The following is a 19,433-nucleotide window of genomic DNA, read 5'->3' as shown; positions in this document are numbered from 1 at the left end:
CAGGGAGAAAAGACAAACTTCTCAGCAAATGGTTGCTCCCTTCAAGAGTACCATCATTACCGACATCGCCAGTCCAGCTATGATAACGAAAATAAGAAGCCACAGGAAAGGAGTGAAAGATATGAGAAAAGGCAGTGCGATCAAACTTCATGGTTCAGACCAGAGGATCACCATAGCCAACTCCCCCACAGCCTGAAGAAGACCTCACGCAGGCAGTCAACAGACAAAAGTCAAGACGGAAACTCAAGAAAAACAAAAGTGGCGACAACATTGCAAGGCCCGTGGTCATGGCTTAAATCAACCCTGATCTCGAAACCACGGAGATAGCAACAAAGACGGACCCCGGATCTCACTCCCATAGATCTACCATTACATCTACAAATGCAGGTATTGAAATACACACCTTGGGATCACGGAACACGAGAGGTCACACACATCTGACTATTTTGGGCAACGTCGATCTAGGCCTATTGGATATTGTATGTCTCCAAGAGACATGGCTATCAGAAAAACCGACCCAAAATGGTTTTGTAGTAGAAATATCTCCGGCAGTAAAGGGCCTGCTGGGTCGCCCATCTTCGGGACTCTTGACAGCAATAAAAATGAGTTCAGGTTTAAGTACACTGAGGAAGCTAATGGAATCATATGAGATGCTGGTCATTTTGACAACATGGAGCCATCAAGCTGGAGTGCCGGAGCAGGAACACACTACCCAATTAGCAATAATAAACACATATTGGAACCCCCAATAGATGACAAAAAAAGCATACTGCACGAATATGGGGGAAACAATAGATTGGATTTACGCAGAGTTCGAAAAGATCGACATCATTGTGTGCGGCGACCTGAACGCCAATTGCACCGGACCCCATGACAAAGAAAAAAAGCGGACGACACAAGGTAACACAGTCGAACGAGGAAAGGCCTGGAGGTCTGTCTCCAAACCAAGAAATCTGCACCACATCGCAGCATTGTTCCCAAAACAAGTTAACATCCCGACTTGGGAAAACCAGAATTCTAAAGCCACCTTGGACTACATCTATGCTTCCAAAGGTCTTCTACCTAATATTCCTGAATACAAAGTCAAAAGAACTACGCACAGCGACCACAACCTGCCGATTTGCGCATGGCAAGGAAAGCAGCCAGCCAAAGAGACATACAAGTTCAACGCGGAGGTTAACAACCAACAATCCAGGTTAAGCCTGACAAAAGCCGACATCCTAAAGATAACTGCGAAATATGGGCAGCCTGACGAAGTACACACGTCCGATGGTAGGGTAGAGTGTCCAAATTATCTGCCGCTACTACTCCCATACAGAAAACCCGCCTCAGGTAAACAGAACAAAGTGGCGCGACCGAAGCACGTCTACAAGAAATTGCTGGCCGAAAAGAGGAAAATGGTACGGAAATGGAAGAAACAGCAAAAAAAACGAATACTAAAAGAAGCCTGGGAAAAATGGCAAATTGAAACAAAGGCGTATAAACACTGGCTAAAACATCATAGACTTCTCCTCTACCAACAAGACGCTGAAAAGATGCTGAGAAGTTTAAGCCCAAAAAAAAAAAAGAGCGACTTCTGGGCGCTAATTAAAACAATGAACTCGCTCTTATCCACAGAAATCTCGAATGCTGTGTCAGAAGAAACATGGGAAAACTACTTGGGGACCCAATTCGACCACCCACAGGGGAGAGCACCGGAGGAGGACGAAGTAACCACCGCTCCATGGGTTCATGTATCGAATGTGGACGATATTGAAAAAGCCATCAACAAACTCAAAACATCGAGAGCCCCGGGCCCGGACGGCCTGACCAACTTAGATTTGAAACAATCACAGACAGCACGGACGGGTGCAATCAGCAAAATCTTCAGCCACTGCAGAAATACAAAAATGATTCCTGAAACTTGGCTGAATGCCACAATTGTCGCAGTATATAAAAAGGTGGCAGAGAAGATCCGGAAAGCTACAGACCTATAGCACTCCTGGATATTGTGGGTAAAATCTTTGCAACACAGCTACTAGACCACTTCAGAAGCTGGGCCAAAACGCTCCTTGCAGTGACATCTTCCAAACAGGTTTCCAGAAAAATGGAAGCACCGCTATAAACATCCTACTGATAAACATCCTGAAGGCCAAAGTCAGAGAAGGAGCACCAAGAGTGTATCTTGCATTTGTAGATCTATCAAAAGCCTTCGATAAAATAGTCTGGGCAAAATTGTGGGCCAAATTAAACAAGTGGAAATGTCCATCGCCGATTTTGAGTCCAATAAAAGCTCTGCACGCCAAAACCAAGATCCGGGTGAAACTAAACAAACAAGGAGTACTGTCTGAGGAGATCCCAGTTAAACAAGGTGTCAAACAGGGATGCCCCTTAGCTCCAGCCCTTTTTATTGCTTTCCTTGGTGACTACCAAAAGGATGAGGAAAAAATAAGCGCGTTCCCACCAAAAATCAGGAAAGCAACTATATTGCAACTCCTTTACGCGGACGACGCCATCATCATCGACCAAACACAAATTGGCCTACAACGGAAACTAACGATTCTGGCGAGATATATGAAAGAGAATAACCTGGAAATTAACATAGCAAAAACAAAAGTACTGGTCCTGGACAAAACAACAAAGAAGTCGCCTTGACCGCCTAAATGGTTTCTGGACAAAACAAAAATTGAAGTTGTCAACAAGTTCAAATACTTAGGGGTTACCATAGTCAGCCAGAGACAAAGCGATGCAAGAACAGCTATGGATCAAGGTGAAAAGATTAACAGCACAAACAAGATTGGAGTATAATACATTTGGGAAATGTTCGCTTTGTCATCCAGTCAATCATCCATGGCATGGAAGCATCATTAAACATCCCAAGCTCGATATGGCAGAAGCTGGAAGGCCATGTCTGGAAATTGGTACTGGGCCTACCAAAGTTGACATCCATGCCCGCGATTAGACGAGAACTGGGCCTCGTCTCCTTGGCATCGTTGGTAGAGCAAAGCAAGATGAGACTATTCAGAAAAATCCTGATGGCGGATACCTTGTCAATTTATAACATCATTGCAGAAGAGCTCAAGAGCGGGACCTGCAAGGCACTAAATAACTGGGCGTCAAGACAGCAAGAGATCCTGAGAGAAATAGCATGCTCGGAAGAAGATCTGAAATCCAACTCAGGCTGAGTGAAACTGAAAATGGAACTGATGGATTGGATCACGACTATCGACACAGCTAGCGCCAACAAACTATTGACTCATCTTCCACCGACATTCAACAACGTCAAGAAACCTCAAAACTACTGCATGAAATTTCCAAACAAAGGTATGCGAGGTACGTTCCTGAAAGCCAGACTCAATTTGCTGACGATGCACGAAATCCTGGCGATCCGCGCCCCGCGCCCGTCGATGGACAACAGTTGTCGTCTGTGCAAAAATAAAGAAAAAGTGGAAACACTGAAACATTTAGTGTTGCAGTGCCCTGAGACACAACAAAACAGAGACATATAACTCCAATCTCGCTTGCAAGGGGTGGTAACGCTGGACGAAGATGCAGTCTGGAACAGGCTAATTTCGGGAGAGACAACGAGATGGACACTGACAACGGTAAAGTTACTAGAATTCGCCTTCAAAATGATAAACCACCTTTTGCACACTCAGAGGGCAATTTTTGTACGGACAAAAACTCTGCCCAATATACACTAGTTGAAGAGCGAGACGACTGTTCACTAAGAATCGGGAAGGCGGCAAGACGAGACACATTAAAACATGCCTGGATTCGTGGACCTTCAAGTTTTTTGAAGACCCTTGTAAAAATCAAAAAAACTTTTTAATTAAATCTCAAGTAAAAAAAAATATATGTTATATAAAAAAATAAAGCCTACGGCCGGTCATTTTTTGCCACAAAATATGATTGTTGTCCGAGTGCCTTGTTTTAGGTTTTGTTTTTTTGTCGAGCCTTATGCTCCTCCGCACCTTCTCAACAGCTGGTAAACCGAACAGCTCCAGGCTGACTGCTTGCAGATAGAGCCCCAAGACACAGCATCGTTTCCTTCATAACCTAGGGCACACGGGGAAAGTGTAAAGAACACTTTTCAAACCAGGAACATCCAATAAGATTCATTTGTGAAACTCGTAATTTGTGGAGCGGTAAAAAAATGTTTTTTTTAGTGGAAAAAAAAAGCTGAAGTTAGGTCAATGCGTTTTTATCGTTGACACGCAGGCTAGACTTCCTAGTAAGCAAGAAGGTCCCCATAGATTTCCAATGGCCCCTTTGGCATCTTCAGTAACGATGGCAGTGCCAGAACAAGTCCAGGCTTCCAGCAGAAGGGCACTGATTTACAGGCGTCTCCCCCTCCCGCCGTGCTGTGGGAATCCCTCTAGGGCGGAGTGCGGTCTGACAGACACTCAGGTACAGGAACGTGACTCCCCCTGGCCCCGGAGGCCCCTACCGCCCCACCCCCCGGCACACTCTGTCAGTCCGTCCCCCTTTGGCCTCCGCAGGCTCCCTTTTGCTGTCACAGGCCAGATGGCCACAGGGGGCGCCCTGCGAAGGGCTGTGCGTGTCGGTCGGTTTCAGGGTCTGTTCTTCGCCTGCTCGTCCCTGGTAGGACGGCTTTACACCGTTCGGGACGCCTGCTCTGCCCAGTCGTCCTAGACTGCAGTCCAGGCTGGGGATTCAGGAGTGCACCGTTGTATCCGCCTTGCTTCGGCCCCGTTCTGCAGGTGAGTAGCCTGTGCTTCTAGCAGCTCTCAAAACGTGTGCTATTTACTTTAATCCTAGTGTGGCGCCCCCCTCGCGGAGCGTTCACGTGTGCAGACCCTTCAAAGTGCAGCAGGACAGTCGCGCAGATCTTCGTCGCCTCCTCTAGCGCCCCTAAGTGTCGTCGTGACACTCTGTGTACTGTATTATGCACACTGCTGCTGCTCCCCCACTCCGAGGGGTGTCAATTCTATTTTATACCGAAGTCGCCCGTTATTCGAGGATTAAATCCCAAAGTTAAGGCATTTATGCCCTGTAATTTTCCAAAGGCAATGCTCGTTTACACATGATTTAGTTTCGAAGACGATGTAGCTTCTTGCTGTCTCGGGGGTGACGGTGGTCAAGACCAACGACGCCTAAAGGATGATTAATAGCAAAACGCCCCAACGCGGACATATGACTTGTTAAATATGGGGCGAGGGGGGCATTCCGACAATATCCTGTAAAATAGTACATACGGTTGTGTGTGTGTGCCTGTGCACGCTTTGCTAAAGTTATCCACACAGTCCCTTCATAACGTTCATTGCTTATTTACTTTTAAACTTGGCGCCCTCGGCCGTTCTGGGAGACTGCCCGTAATCTGTCGCCAGTTAGCCGCAACGTCAAATTGTTTCCACTCTTGTGCTTTCCCCAAATGAGATCCAACCCCTGCGCGGTACACGCATGCTTAATTACCCACATGTGTTTATATTTAATCAAAGAACTGATGTGCAATTTTTTTCCACTTGATGGGTAGGAACAGTCACAATCCTTCCTGCTGAAGTTAATTGTTTGCAGTTGAAACTTGATTACTTTGGGGGCTTATATTTTTACTACATCCGCCCCAGGAATGCAGACTAAGACTGCCTGCTCTAAATTCAGAGTGAGAAATGGTTCTAGCCATGCCACCAGGCCTGGCTGAAGATGTCTTGGGGCCCTTTTAACCTAGATGGTTAGGCACCCCTTGCTTAGAGCAGAAAACAGTCTGAGGCACCCGTGGGCTGCATACATTATAATGGAGATGACTAAATACATTTTGGGGTTACTAACCGCCTATTATCACGAGACGGCCAGTCAGCGGGCAGCTGAAACACTAAATATGGCAGGAGGTGCTATACGAATGCAAGATAACCTAAATGCTCACTGAAAAGCTATACATCCTTCTTTGCCAGGAAGTGCTGAGGTGGAGGAAGCGGCATTAAAAGGCAACAAGATAACACTTTTGTATATCCCGGGGGAAGTGAAGGCCAGAAGGGCTCCAGCAGCTTGTAAGGCGAGCAATGCAAAACGCACATTTAAGGAATCATAACGAAAGTAATATAGAAAGGAATATATTGATATAAGACTGCTGACTGGCAGCAGGGGGCAGTTACTAGCTCCCAAACCCATGAGGCCCCTTTCAGCTGAAAAGGATGACAGGCCCTGACGCCACCCTTGCCTGCTGCAGTGCCATGAGCCGTTTCATACAAGTGTGTCTCCATGAGCCACCACACTTGTGTGTCTCAATGTCTCGTTGACCATCACTTATGTGACTGTGGTGTCAACTGTGTGAGTGCCCTGGGTCATCCATTGTGTGTATCATTTTCATTGCCAATTGAACCTGGCTGTTGGCCCATTGGCCCTAGGATTTGTGGGACCCTGTGTGGCAAAAGCTTTGCCCTCCACCCCCTAATTTGCATATGTCTTAACATCACTGACAATAATGTCTGCTACTGGAGAGGGTCATGGGAAGTTATATTAAAAGAAGTTGCTAGGAGTAGGCCAACTGATAAATGAGCCTTGGAATGTACAATATATGAATGGTCACTATTATTATACATGGGGAAATGTCATAAGTGAGACTTTTTTTGGAGCAGCGACCAGCGTGTGCTGTATCACATGTATGGATTTATAATTTGGCACATCAGACATAGGGAGATAAAATGATTTACCCGGTGCAAGACACTTTGGTTAAAGCCAGGATTTGTGCCACTCTGCAACGTGGGCACTTGAGCACATCGCCCTAGCTGAAGTTGGCAGAAATATTGTTTTCCACGGGTTCTTTTGCAACATAAATTGGAAAATACCATCAGATTAGGGAATGCAGTGGGAAAACATTGTAAGAGAATTGTACCTGTTTTTTTGCAGTAGGTTCATAATTGCTTTTATTTCTACAGTGTATATATTTGACCACGTTGTTCCAACTAGCTATATGATTTTCACGGAGAAGTTAACTTAAGGGTTATTAATTATTATGAGTATCAAAAGAAATGAATCCCCAGGAATTTGGAGATGGATATGCAACATTTCTGGGAATGTGTTGGATCAAGAACTGAACTATGATTTCAAAACCCTGATTCTAGGAGATGATGAGGCAATGGTGGACTTGAGTATTTCTCAACGTAATTAGTTGTTTAGGGGGGCCTCAATTGCTAAGAAATTAATATTGAGAGGTTGGAACTCAGAGTTGTCAGCAGGGAAAGAGGCATGGATGGATGAAACATTAGCCGAAATGGAAAAAGTGATTTATGGTTGTGACAGGAAGCAGATGTAATTTAGGAAGATTTGGTGGAAATTCTTTGATTTCTTTTAGCCCTGCATCTTAAGATGTCTTTTTGAGATGGGTGGCGATGGGAGGGAGAAGTGGGTTTTATTATTGTGATATATTTAGGTATAGTTGTAGGATTTGTTTACTGGTTGATGTTTTAAGAAGTTTTATCTGATGTTTGTTTAGATAGTATTACAATGAATTGTTGATACTGTTCTTTATTATTTCTTGTTTGGTATAAAATGAAAATAAAGAATATAAAAAAATAGCTAAACACAAAAAAAAATCCCCAGGCATTTTGTTTGATATAAGGTCAGCTAGATAACTAACAAAAATCTTCTGCTGTGACCGCATGTTCCAAGGACCCCAGGAAAGGGATTGGGGCTGGAGCACAAAGTGCCTCTATTGCATGATTGCCTGCTAGCGCAAAGGAAGCTGAGCCTTTTGACTGAGGAGGTCTTGAGAAACTTTGAATCTTAACAAAATCCGAACAGGGTTGGGACCAGGAAAGCCTCTCCGGTCCAGCGACCTCTCTTTCAGTATCTCTGTACCTGGCAAATTATAAAACACTTGCCCATTCCTTCATTCCCCTCCCCTCCCATGTGTGGCTTTCAACAATACTCTGTTCTATAGAGATGACTTGTAAAGTACACAAACCACAATACAACTCTTCGACAAATATATATATCCATAGAGAAATATATTAAGCAAAAACAGTATTGAAATGAAGACTACAAAAAAAAGATACAATTCAGCATAGGCCTAAAAAAAGGTCCTGTGGGTTTTATAAATATACTTTCAAGACTTAAAGAATCACACAAAAAAGGTAATGCGTGAGAAAGCAACTTGGATGATTTTCATTGTCTGATAAAGGTATTCTTCATAAATGATGTGAGGGAACGGTGACATTCTACAAAAAATGATTTTGGTGAAAATAACATATGAAAGTAAGGGAGATAGTTTAACAATTGTGTGCATTTCATGTATTATAATTGTCTTTGAAGAAGGAATAAATGTAAGCAGCCAACTAGTGTTTTTTTTTTTCTTGTATTAACATTTGTATTGAAATCTATACAATTCAGTACAAAAAAAGGCCAGACAAAGAAAGAATCATTTAAAAAAACACGTCGCTATGTCGGCTCCAGAAACCAACTTGTTGGTTGTGCTCTTCTTGGTCATTCTGATCCATCTGCACACTTGGGGGAGGCATCTGAGAGCTTCTGCCTGTGTGGGGGAGAAAAAACAAGTGTGTTGTCTTTTCACAGTAGGCCTGTCATGATTCCGGTCAGATCTGTCATGTGCACAATAGAAATATGCATTGGCAGCCACCATTGCAACACCTCCACCCTCACCATCGCCATCCCCATCCATGCAGATTGGGCATGATCTCTACTGAGTCAGCAGCGAAGAGCACAGTCTGCCAACATCAGCATTGGCATCTCATGCTTGTCTGCATGGAGGGCCACAGCACATGTTCAGGGTAACCTTCATACCCTCATTCCTGGAAGCTTGAACCACATGGATTTAAAAATAGCCATCGTTTTTTTTTGTGGAGGATTTGTTTGGGCAGGAACTTTTCCATCTATGGAGCATTTGAGAAATTGGAGGAGGGCTCCGGGCACGCAAAAGGCAGAGTTTAGGTAAAGCTGGAAACTCGAAGTACGATCTTCACATACTGCAGTCGATGGGTTGCTTGGTACTATGGTTCTGGTGCTTTTTCTGCATCTCCCATATAGCTGTGAGTTGAGAATATGGAAAAAAATAGGCCTTTTTGACTAGTCACGTATTCTCTACAGTTCATGGTTACTGTTAGTGGAAAGTCCTTTTTGTGTCTGACGGAGTGGCCCTCAGTACCTTTTGCTGGATTCTTTGGCTTATGAAGTGTTCTTTTGCTTTTTTCCCCCTGAGCTAGGCTTAATCTAAAACCACTCAGGAGTGGTTTGTGCTCTGCCTTAAGACTCCTTCAGATTATTAAGGCTAGAGGGTCCCAAATGTGCTCCATAATATCCTGGGGTGGATTTAGCCTCCATCTAGGATGGTGGCAACTGTCCATTGTGCAGAGTGGCCTCTCTATATGGAACCATTTTGTTTAGACTGGGTCCGTAACGAAATGACTACTGCTCTGCTGGAGTACAGGGATGAGTAGATTAGTTGGTTAACTGCCTGCTCGGCCCCACACTATTACTAAACCAACAGTGATTCCAAATATAAGGGTGATGTAGGCACAACCCAAAAGGTATACCTGCTTTGATTTGTGTGGTTGATCAGGCCGAGGGCAGGCTTTATCTTCCGGAGGCGTGTGAGGTGATAACTGTAGCACCCTAAACTGAAATAGTGCAAAGACTCCTAATAAAATAATGTCCTATCAAGGTTCTATACAAATATAGATTTTTAATTGCATATAAATAACTAACAACACAAGCTAAAACCCAACCCTTTAAAGAAACACAGAATATGCAAGTTGTTGTAGAATAGCGCTCTGGTTAGATAAGCAAGGGTGTTAAAGCTCTCAACTAGGCCAAGGTTAATGTTCAAGAAGGTGTTGTGGAAGCAAAAAGTAGAATAATGCTGAGAAGGGGGCTTGAAAGTCCCTATGGTCACACAGGTGGACCAGGGTGATGGGGCCTCTTAACAGTACCTCATTTCTTCATTTGGGGCTGAACAACATTGATCCAGGCTTTTCGTTGTTGAACCAGGAGTCTGGGTGCTTACAGAGACAGGCCCTGCAATGCTATGGACTTCGGATTGAATACACCGGGATTGCTGAATAGGTCAGATCAGCAGCACTGGAAGACTCAGTGACTTTGGGGGCGTAGAAACAGACACTTGCTTTTGGCGGTGAGCAGGCGGTGACATCTGGGCACTGCAGTATCGCCAGATTGGCGCTTGAAGAAGCTGGTGACCAGATGTTGTTGTTGAGCTGGGGAGGCTGGAAGACTTGGTAGGTCGAAGAGACCACTAGCGGTTCTTATGTAGGAGCTTGGACAGCGTCAAAAGTACCCAAACCAGCATCAAAGTCGTTTCAAAATGTAGGGAGATTGACAGGTCCCTTCCTTAGTTTTGCAGTTGCTGGTAGTCCTAAACCAGGGGCTCCATGGCAAGTTAAGTCCTTTGGCTCCACTCCCAATCCAGGGGTCTTCTTGGCACCTACAGAGGATTCTTCATCTCCAGTGAACGGGGCCCTGGTTCCAGTTCAGCCAGTCGCTGAGGTCTTTGTCCACAGTCGTTTACTCGCAGTGCTCCCAGGGAATGTTTAGGGGGCAGAGCTCCCCTCTCTGCAGTCCATTACAGACTCCTCTGCCTTCACCTCTATGGTAGAGGACTTTGGAATAGACTGCACCCCAACAGTGTTCCTAACATGTATTCTTCTTCCTGGTGTCCAAAGATGAATCACTGTTCGGCGGACGGTTCTGTACCCTAGGGAAAGGTGTATCCCTCTCTCGTGGAGAATCAAAGGATGAGCATGGTGGTTATTGTTCCAAAAGGTATGTGTGAAGACTTTCAGCCTACATACCAATACACCTGTCACGATATGTTATACGGCACAAGCAAGTCAGTGATCTCCTTCCCCTGCAATCAATGTGGCGCACAATATAAACGCTTTTTATTTTTACAACATGGATTCTTTATTAAGGAAGCCTCCAACCCGTCTCCCACCCAACCTCCACAAGTACCCTGTGTCACAGTAGACTAGGAACCAGGCTGGTGTGTTATCAATGAATATTTTATTAATGTATTATTTAATGTTAAATCAGAATAAACAAATTACAACAATCATCAAGGTGTGGCAACACAAAATTGCAGTGACTTGTATAAAGCAACCAGGTCAATATATACTGTGATACTACTTCCTTTTTTAATGACGAAGCAGGGCAAAAACCAATTCAACTCAAACTGATAGCACCAAGGTTAAGCACTCCCCCTGCGGCACTCAACCCCCAAACATCAACTGGACTTTATTCCTTTGAATGGAAGGCAGTGACAGGTAGTATTAATACAAGGGACAAATCCGTTTTGGGGTAGTAGCCCACAGAGACCGGATGGGGAGCCAGCAAAGAAGGGAAACATTTGTTTCGGAGCACAATGAAAAAGAAATGGGTTTTCAATTATTTAGCACACGGCTATGGGACAGAACAGAAGGCGATTCGTACTGCTTACACTCAGGAGACAGAAAGGGCCTTGGAGAATACTAGCCAGCACATACAAGGGAAAATAGAAACCGAGTAGGAAAATAATTTTTTAGGAAATTCAACACGTGGGCAATGGAAAAAAAATGCAAATGGCAATTTGTTTTCACTGAGGCTGCAAATGACAGGCAAGCTCTGAGCAATGGGGAACTTGCAAGAGGAAAAATGTTTTTTTAGTAAAAAAGATAGGTAAATAACAGGTAGGCTCTGGGCAAAGGAATAGCTCACATAAGGAAAATCGTTTTTGGAATTAGGATTGCAGAGCAAGGAGAAAATACTGTTTGAAATACGTTTTGTAGGGCACAATTTAAACACAGGGACAACTTCGTTTTTCAGCTCTTTTGGGCACCACTTTTATGACTATAACAATTCACAATGCACTGGGAAGAGGTGGTAGATTTCGAATTTCCACCATACAAATCTTGTGAAATATATGGGGAAATGAATTTGTTTACTTGTAAAAATAGACAAAGGATCTACACGGGCAACTGGGTATCTTCTATGGGAAATGACTGAAATGCACAAGCAAACACAGGATTCTTCAATGGTAAAAGACTGAAATGCACAGGCAAACAAATGATTCTTCAATGGGAAGAAGACTTAAATGCACAACTAAATAAAAGATTCTTCAATGGGGAAAACGACTACAAGGCACAAACGAAGGATTTTTCAAATAGGAAATTGCTTAAATGCACAGACAATTTGGGGTTTTTCAATTGAGTTTTTCAATGATAATGAAGAATATGAGGCTTATGCAATCTATGGCTTGGGGTATCTATACTTGGGAGAGGGCCAGATGAACATCGGGGAGTGTCGGAGCATAATTGCTGGGACAGTCAATGATTCAGTCGAGGATTCCCTCTGTCCTCCAAGGGGTCCCAAAGCAGCTATTAGGCCTCCTGGCTCCTCTGCAAGATTTAGGCCTCTATCTCTGCTGGGATGGTTCTGGATTTTGGCTGCTGCTCCCCTCAGAATTTAGTAGGAAGCATCCTGATTTGAGGCGGAGTGGCTTATTTATAAGGCAAGGGACCTCACTAATGTGTCATAGTTCTCGCAGAATTGATTGGGCACTGTTCAAAGGTTTACTCGCATCCGTGGGCTGATAGGTCCAGCAAATGTGGGAGTGTTTTGGTTAACCAGAGAAGGAGACCTATTCATCATATCATTTGGACAGGAGGGCTTGGTCTGGCTTGGGGACATATAATCTCACTTTGTGGCAAATGCCCTTACTCTTCATATTTATGACAGCATTTTTGGACACTATATTTTTCGGTGAATCAAATGACCTTAGGTGTGTGTGTGTGTGTGTGTGTGTGTGTCATTCCTGTACAGAGCTATGGTTTTTCTTCATTTACTCCAGGATATCAATGAAAAATATAGTGGGCGGAATAGGCATCATGTTTTACATATTTTCTCAAATTTGTATAGTTGTCAAATACACACAGAGTGCCCTATGACATTTTCCTCAATAACTTGAGTTGTATAGGTCCCTCCAAAACTGTTTTTGGTGGCCCAGAAGTGCCTGGCTGAGACCTTTTCCGAAAATCCTAACATGAATATGGTGCGACAGATATTACCAATTTTATGCGACAAAAAGCATATCTCCCATTTTACACAAGGGGAGTGAAAATACTCCTTAACCTTTGGCATGGGCCTGTTCATGGCTGTGACGTCAAGAGGGGGTCCCATATTTAGATTAGTCCAGAGCTTCAAGGGTTACTTTCAAGTTTTTATGGCCGTTTGTGGGGCCCAGGGTCATAAACTGGAAAGCAGACCTTGTTCTGATCTGGCCCCTCCTCAGAAATGATCTCTACCAGCATTTAGTTTGTATTTTTGAAAGAATGGCCTCAGGTATGCGGGGAGCCAGGCCAAAAATCCCCATGGCAACATGGGCATTGGAATATAGTTTCATGTGTGAAGTAACCACAACGTAATGAGAGAGAAACAAAACCAATGGACAGCAACCCACTTTAGCCAACATTACATTTTGACTCCTATTTTCACTTTAAAATGATTCTTGAAAGGCACACACTTTTAACATGGATAAATGTCATTGCAAAGTTGTTCCCTGCATACAGTGGTTAAATGAGGGCAGCATAATTACATTCTTAGAGACTTTAGTTGTACATCTGGATGCTTAGAGTGTCACTTTTTAAAGGCACAATTGAAATGTCCTTTATTAATCCCTGCCGTGAAAAGGCTTTCATTTTCTGCAGCTGTTTAACCGATTCAGGCTCCCAACATGACTGACAGATAATGTTGAAGTTTGCACACGTTTTTAGGAGCATGTCTTTAATTTAAAGGGGAAAACCGTATTTACACATTTTCTTTAATGTTTCTGTCAGAGTGCAGTCTGCTTCACTGCAACTGTAGGCCACAATGCTGACATGCCATTTATGGTTCTGTAGATTGTGGTTTATGAAGGTGTTACCTGAGCTTTTCCATAATTTGGCCACTCTTGTATAATGTCTCACTCTTGGGCTGGGCAATTTACATTTTTATGCCTCCAAGTTTTGAGGCCCAAATTCACTCCTTGTTGCTTTGAAAGTGCAGGGCCTTATTTCCATATTAGTTCAAGGCAGGCCTTACATTTTGGGGAGCCCTCATAACTGACTCCAGCCTTTAATTATGGCTTCCAGGGGTCATTTCACCCCACACACCTCATAACTGAGCCCTAGTCACAGATGCCACACTGGTGTGATATTATATTGCTGTGGCTTTCAGAATTGTGTGCTTTTATAAGTCACCATGCCACAACCAGGCCTTGGTTATAATTGGAGATTTAGTTTTGACCAGACTAATTAAGGCAGATAATTTCATAATATATATATATGAGGAGCAGAAGTTACATTCTTACCTCTGCCTACAGTGAGTTTGTGTTCTAGCAGCTGTCGGGCATGTACACGTGACCTTTCAACCTCCTCCGTGCCACAGCAGCGCTAGTGGTGTCATTTCAGTAGACCTGCTGTAACCAGGCGTGTGTACTATAATACTGGCATGGAGCATTTTTAAAGGGTGTGTGTAATTAGCAGACCTCACTATCGGAATATGATAAATGAAATGATAAGGCATTTATAACGCGCCTATACACAAGTGTTTCAAGGCATGATCAGAAACAGAATTATATTAAAAAGGCCAGGGTATTTATACCTTCACAGGTGCCAGTCCATCACATGTTAACCTACTCCTCCAGGTACCTAAAGTGAAGGTTGTCTTTGTTCACCTCCCAGTACTGAGGGGTAACATGATGGTACCTTGCCCCGTTTGTGTCCGTGTGTGTTGAGGTAGTGACCAGAGGATGCCTGTCTTTTTGAGAAGGCGAGGTAGCCACCTGAATCAGTCCTGATTGACATATGTAGTTGCCTCTCTGGGGAGAATATGGATTTGGTACTTTGTATGTGAAACGTCTACCTGAATGGTAGGGGATGTCTGAGTTGGTGGCTAGCAATTGACTGGCCAAATGCTGGAATGTAGCTTCGTGTGAGATGGGAGACTGGCATTCCCCCTCAACCCCCAGCCTCCGTACGGGTATAAAAGGCAGAAGTTCACCTTGTTATACTGCTGGAATCCAAACATGTACACCTGGAAGGCCTGCTTATCGAGGAAGGGGCTGAAGTGCCACTGCAGCATCATATGCGCTCCCTTTAATAATAAAGTAGGAGCCACATCCAATGCTTTATTCCCTCTGGTATGATGGGGGCCACAGGATCGCCTCACCTGCCCAAAGGCCCTGTCTTGATGAAGCGGCTGTTTGCCTGTCTCTGCCTTTGTCACGTGTCCCAGTAGTAGAAGTCCTTTTGTTGCCGTTGACCCAGTACTCCACTGTGATTGTGGGCCCCCAATTTTCTTTAACCTGGGGACATCTGGCAATCGCCCTGGTTCACTGGTCCCATCCTGGAAGCTTCATAGGCTTGTGCTGCCCGACCACATCACCAAGCCCATTACCAAAAGACTGACTTGGCTGGCTCCTGTGGGGTGGTCCAGAGGATGAATCTCAAGTGGGTGTCAACTGCAACTCTGAAGAGCCAACGCGTACTCCTGCATGCTGACACCTAGCAGTGCCTGAGTTGACGACTAATCTTCAATAACCAGTCTTCCAGGGGGCTGGCTGGCCCCTCTGTGCATATGCGCTGGCCGAGGGCTCCACAGAAGAGCCTTGCCTTTGGACCACCCCTGAAATCACTCCCCTCACCTGCACTGGGACTGGCTCCTGGACTCTGGGATTCCTCTGGCGTTTCTGTAGAACTTCTTCTCCATCTTGATCATCACGTGGGCATTCCCTCTTTGGATCGAACGGTCTTCCACCCTTCAGTTCTAAACGAAACATTGGTACTGTAACTATTTTACTGTTCGCAAAAGGTGAGACGTTTATCCCCAAAGAATACAATTTTTTTGCAAGCCTTTGTCCCTTCTTTCTAAAAAGATTGAAAAAGTCGTAGTTTCTCCTTAATAGTTTCCTCAATTCTCCAAAAAAGATTTCCAGGACTGCCAAGAACCTTTAGGGCCTAAACCAGGCCTCAAAATGTGCACTTGCCACTAGCCATTGGCGAGCGAATAGTGACTTGCCATGTAACAAATGGTATGTGGTGAAATAAGGTGGAAAGTGACTTTTTATGCATGGCTAGTAGCTTGCTATCCTGAAATGTTTACCATTGTTGCTAACGGTACACATCATTTTGCAAAGCGTGTACTTACCTGTAACTGTAGTGAGTTTCCCCACTTGCCTTATCTATATAAAGAATACATTATGTGAAAAGTGTTTCTTGTACCTTCTGACCACCAGGTTCACCACCTGAGACTTAGGGTGGCTGTTGTAGAACCTGCCACGTTTGACGGAAACCCTGTGAACCAAGTGAGGTGGCTCTACCTGAGCCTAAGGAAAATACTTCAGACAGTTGCCTCGCTGTAAGTGTATTAACAGCCTCTTGACAGAAAATGTTCTGTTCAGAAGTGGTTCAGCTTTGCAGAACTGTTTGGAAAAAAAAAATACTGCTTTGAGATAGCTTTGAGATAAGGGTCACGTTGTGCGTTCTGTCCTTTTATAGGGAGGTGATATTACACGAGGAGGCGGGCCGACCCTGTCAGGAATGGCCCGCTGCCCAAGTTAAGGGCCCAAGTGAAGTGAGGTTCCCTTAACGGGGGCGGCGCTGCCATTACCAATAGAGTCGGCCTCGTGTAACATCGTCATTAGCACCTGTGTCGTTTCCTATGCGGGTGCTAATGGTGAGTCTTTATTTAAAACAAAAAAAAGTCTTTTTATCCAGCGACCGGTCGCCGCACAGTGTTGTCAGCCAGGAAGTCCGTTTTCAGTGTTGATTTATTTATTTAATCGTTTTTTTAATAACGCAACTAATACCATACCGGAGTTAGGTTTCTAAGCGTGGATCCGGGATTCGAACCTGTTGTTCTGTGTGGTTTTTCCAAGACCAGTGCATTGCCCCTGTGCTATCCTCCGTTCACAAATGTTCATGACTGTCATTGAAGGGGGACTGCCTGGCCAGCTGCGGGATAAAGGTAAGTTTCGTTTTTTCATTCATTCAACAACCAAAAAATAAGCACCATTTACCAGCCGTGTAGGGAGCCACACGGGTGCTAAGGGGGAGAGGGAAAAGGGAAGCAAGCCCGACATCAATGAAAATGCTCGGAACGCAGGCTTTCTAAGTGAATACAGCCCACATTCCAAGCTTTCTCATTGGTTGACGGAGCCTCCTAGGATGCTAATGGTAACATTTTGTGTAATCTTTATGTATTTTATTCAGGGCTTAAAATAGCTGGGAGCTATTTAGCTCCCACTTGTAGGTCAGAAGAGCCTTGTTAGCTTGACACAAACTGATGCCGGCAGCTACGTTTGACTCCCTTGGCCAACTGGTATCCTACAAATATACTGATGCGACTTCTACTCTGTGTTAGAAATGGGTATAAAGGAGCATTCAGGCAAACCTTGAAGCCTAACGGGCCACCAAAGAGTTCTAGCTTGATTCTCAGGTAAAAGTTAGATTTGCAGCATATTATGGAATGACTCCTTGTTCCACAGAGGTTCCACAGAGGTAGCTCTGGCCTATTGGGGAGGGGAAGCGGTGGGGGTGGGGGGAATCTGTGGGAATGCTGAATTTCCACCTGCTGCTTTTGGCTGATGCTCATTACCTTTTCATTTTGATTCCTGATGACGCGCCTACACACCAGTCCGTCATAGTAACCAAAAATACAAATCTACCAGCTTGCATTTCCAAGCTTTTGCCATCTATGGTCACCAGGTTCCTACCCACGGGGCCTTTCTATTCTTTGGGTTGTACTTGGCAATATAGATAAACGTTTTACAGGCACACACCTAATGTTTTAGGGAAAGGGACTGCTTCTCCTGGGAATTTAGTGCCTAATTTTGGAGAACCAAGTGCTGTAAACATGAAGCAGACTACTTGGAATATCCCAGCTCTGTTGATTAGTGGATGACTCTGTTTGGGTGGGTCTTTCCTGGTTTGCCAGAGGGGGCCTTGATGGGTTGGGCTAGTTTGATGCTTGCTCTGTTGGGACGGATGGGACGGATGGGTCAGTGCTCAGCTGGGAGGAATGATGAATTCCTTGGGTGAGGATGAGGTCTTGGTATTGATCCTTTCCGCTGTTGTAGTTTGATGGTACTTTTCATGGTTGGTTGGGAAGGGTCAAACTTGCTTATTCGCCAGCATTTCTGTCTTAGATGATATGAGATGTGCGTAGTGGGGGGGCTGGGCTTCATTCAGGGGCAATGCTTTGTGTATGAGGGCAGAAATCGGATTTGGTTGCACGGGTATGGGGAACTTGGTTTGGTTAGGGGCTGAAGTTTTGCTAAGGCTCAGGTATGTTTGGGGGCGGGTGGGGAGTGTTAGGCTCATTTTTGCTTGTGGGAAATGGCCTGCCTTGCTCTCAGTTTGGAGACAGAGGCCATCTTGGGACTATCCTAGTTGAAGGGCGTGGGGGTGATGGTAAGTAAGGGCGGGGCTTGGGTCAAGTTCCACCAACTATGGTAGTTTAGGGTGGCTCAGATGGGGCATGGGTGGGCTGGTTTTGTTTGTGGTTAGGGAGCCAGGCTAATTCTGGGCTCTAGTAGGACGGAGTCCTGGGCCTGCTTAGGTCTTGAAAACTGATCTTGCCGATTGTCCCCTTTCTGCGTGTGTTTTATATTACTTCCCTTATAAAGTCCTGTCACTTCGGGAGTCACATCCAGTGTGTGTTTGCATTCTGTGCTGGTGTTTGTTTATGTAAATTACACTGATTAGGAGAATCTGATTTGTGAGTTTTGCCCCACCATTGAGTCCTGAAAATCATTTATTAATTCTCCAAAGAGTAGTCACTTGCACAGAGGCCTTCTGGTCGGCTTTTCTCAGGTAATAAGTTATCTTTTAACGTATCCTGCCAGGGAAACTCAACCGATATCCTCATTGCATGAATGCAGTTTGTACATTAACTATGTACCTCTTTAACTCCACTTTATCAATGTTATTATATAGGGCAAAGGCTGTCTGAGCACTGTCAGAAGCCTGTGATGGTTCATCCCTCCGAAACTCAGCATTGCAGCATGCATGCAACATAACCCATTATTCCCTTGGGCACTGGCACAAACACAGCTGAAGTTTGGTGGCTTCCTCTGCAGCACAATACTCCTTCTTCTTGAGCATCTGCATGAATTGCTCAACATACTTTTTGGCCACCGTGGAGTTATTCATCGGTAGGCCATGCTGGGAGTTCCCAGGTATCCTTGGAATCCCCTGCCTTGAAAAGAGATTCGTTTTCAGTTTTAGCAACTTCATTAGTTCATGGGTGGCGAGTTTCTTCTAGGACATCAGAATCTTGCCCTTAGTGGATGTCGAGTTTGCAAGTTCTATTTCAGGGCGTTGCAAGAACTCCTGAACTGTTGCCCATCGGGAAGAGTGCAAAAGCCAACACTCCTCATGTTCTCCCAGGATTTCTGACTTCAATCCCCTGATGGAAAGCAGCCTTTTCTTTTATCCTGCTGCCTGGCAGAG

The 19,433-nt window shown here is 44.6% G+C and overlaps 1 protein-coding gene across 1 annotated transcript in view; it reads left to right on the top strand.

Annotated features, from left to right (window-relative positions):
* The first annotated feature begins 4,566 nt into the window (after nt 1–4,566).
* The window catches only part of RGS3 (regulator of G protein signaling 3), a 1,502,625-nt gene continuing 1,487,758 nt past the window's right edge, over nt 4,567–19,433 (top strand). Inside the window, exon 1 of the mRNA XM_069609876.1 lies at nt 4,567–4,703. The gene's annotated coding sequence lies outside the window, so the exon portion shown is untranslated. The remainder of the gene's footprint in view (nt 4,704–19,433) is intronic.

Source organism: Ambystoma mexicanum, chromosome 8, assembly GCF_040938575.1.
Source record: "Ambystoma mexicanum isolate Mex_15411 chromosome 8, UKY_AmexF1_1, whole genome shotgun sequence".
In the NCBI taxonomy this organism is placed as follows: domain Eukaryota; kingdom Metazoa; phylum Chordata; class Amphibia; order Caudata; family Ambystomatidae; genus Ambystoma; species Ambystoma mexicanum.
The sequence above is the reverse complement of the archived record's forward strand: the minus strand, read 5'-3'. Positions and strand labels throughout refer to the sequence as shown.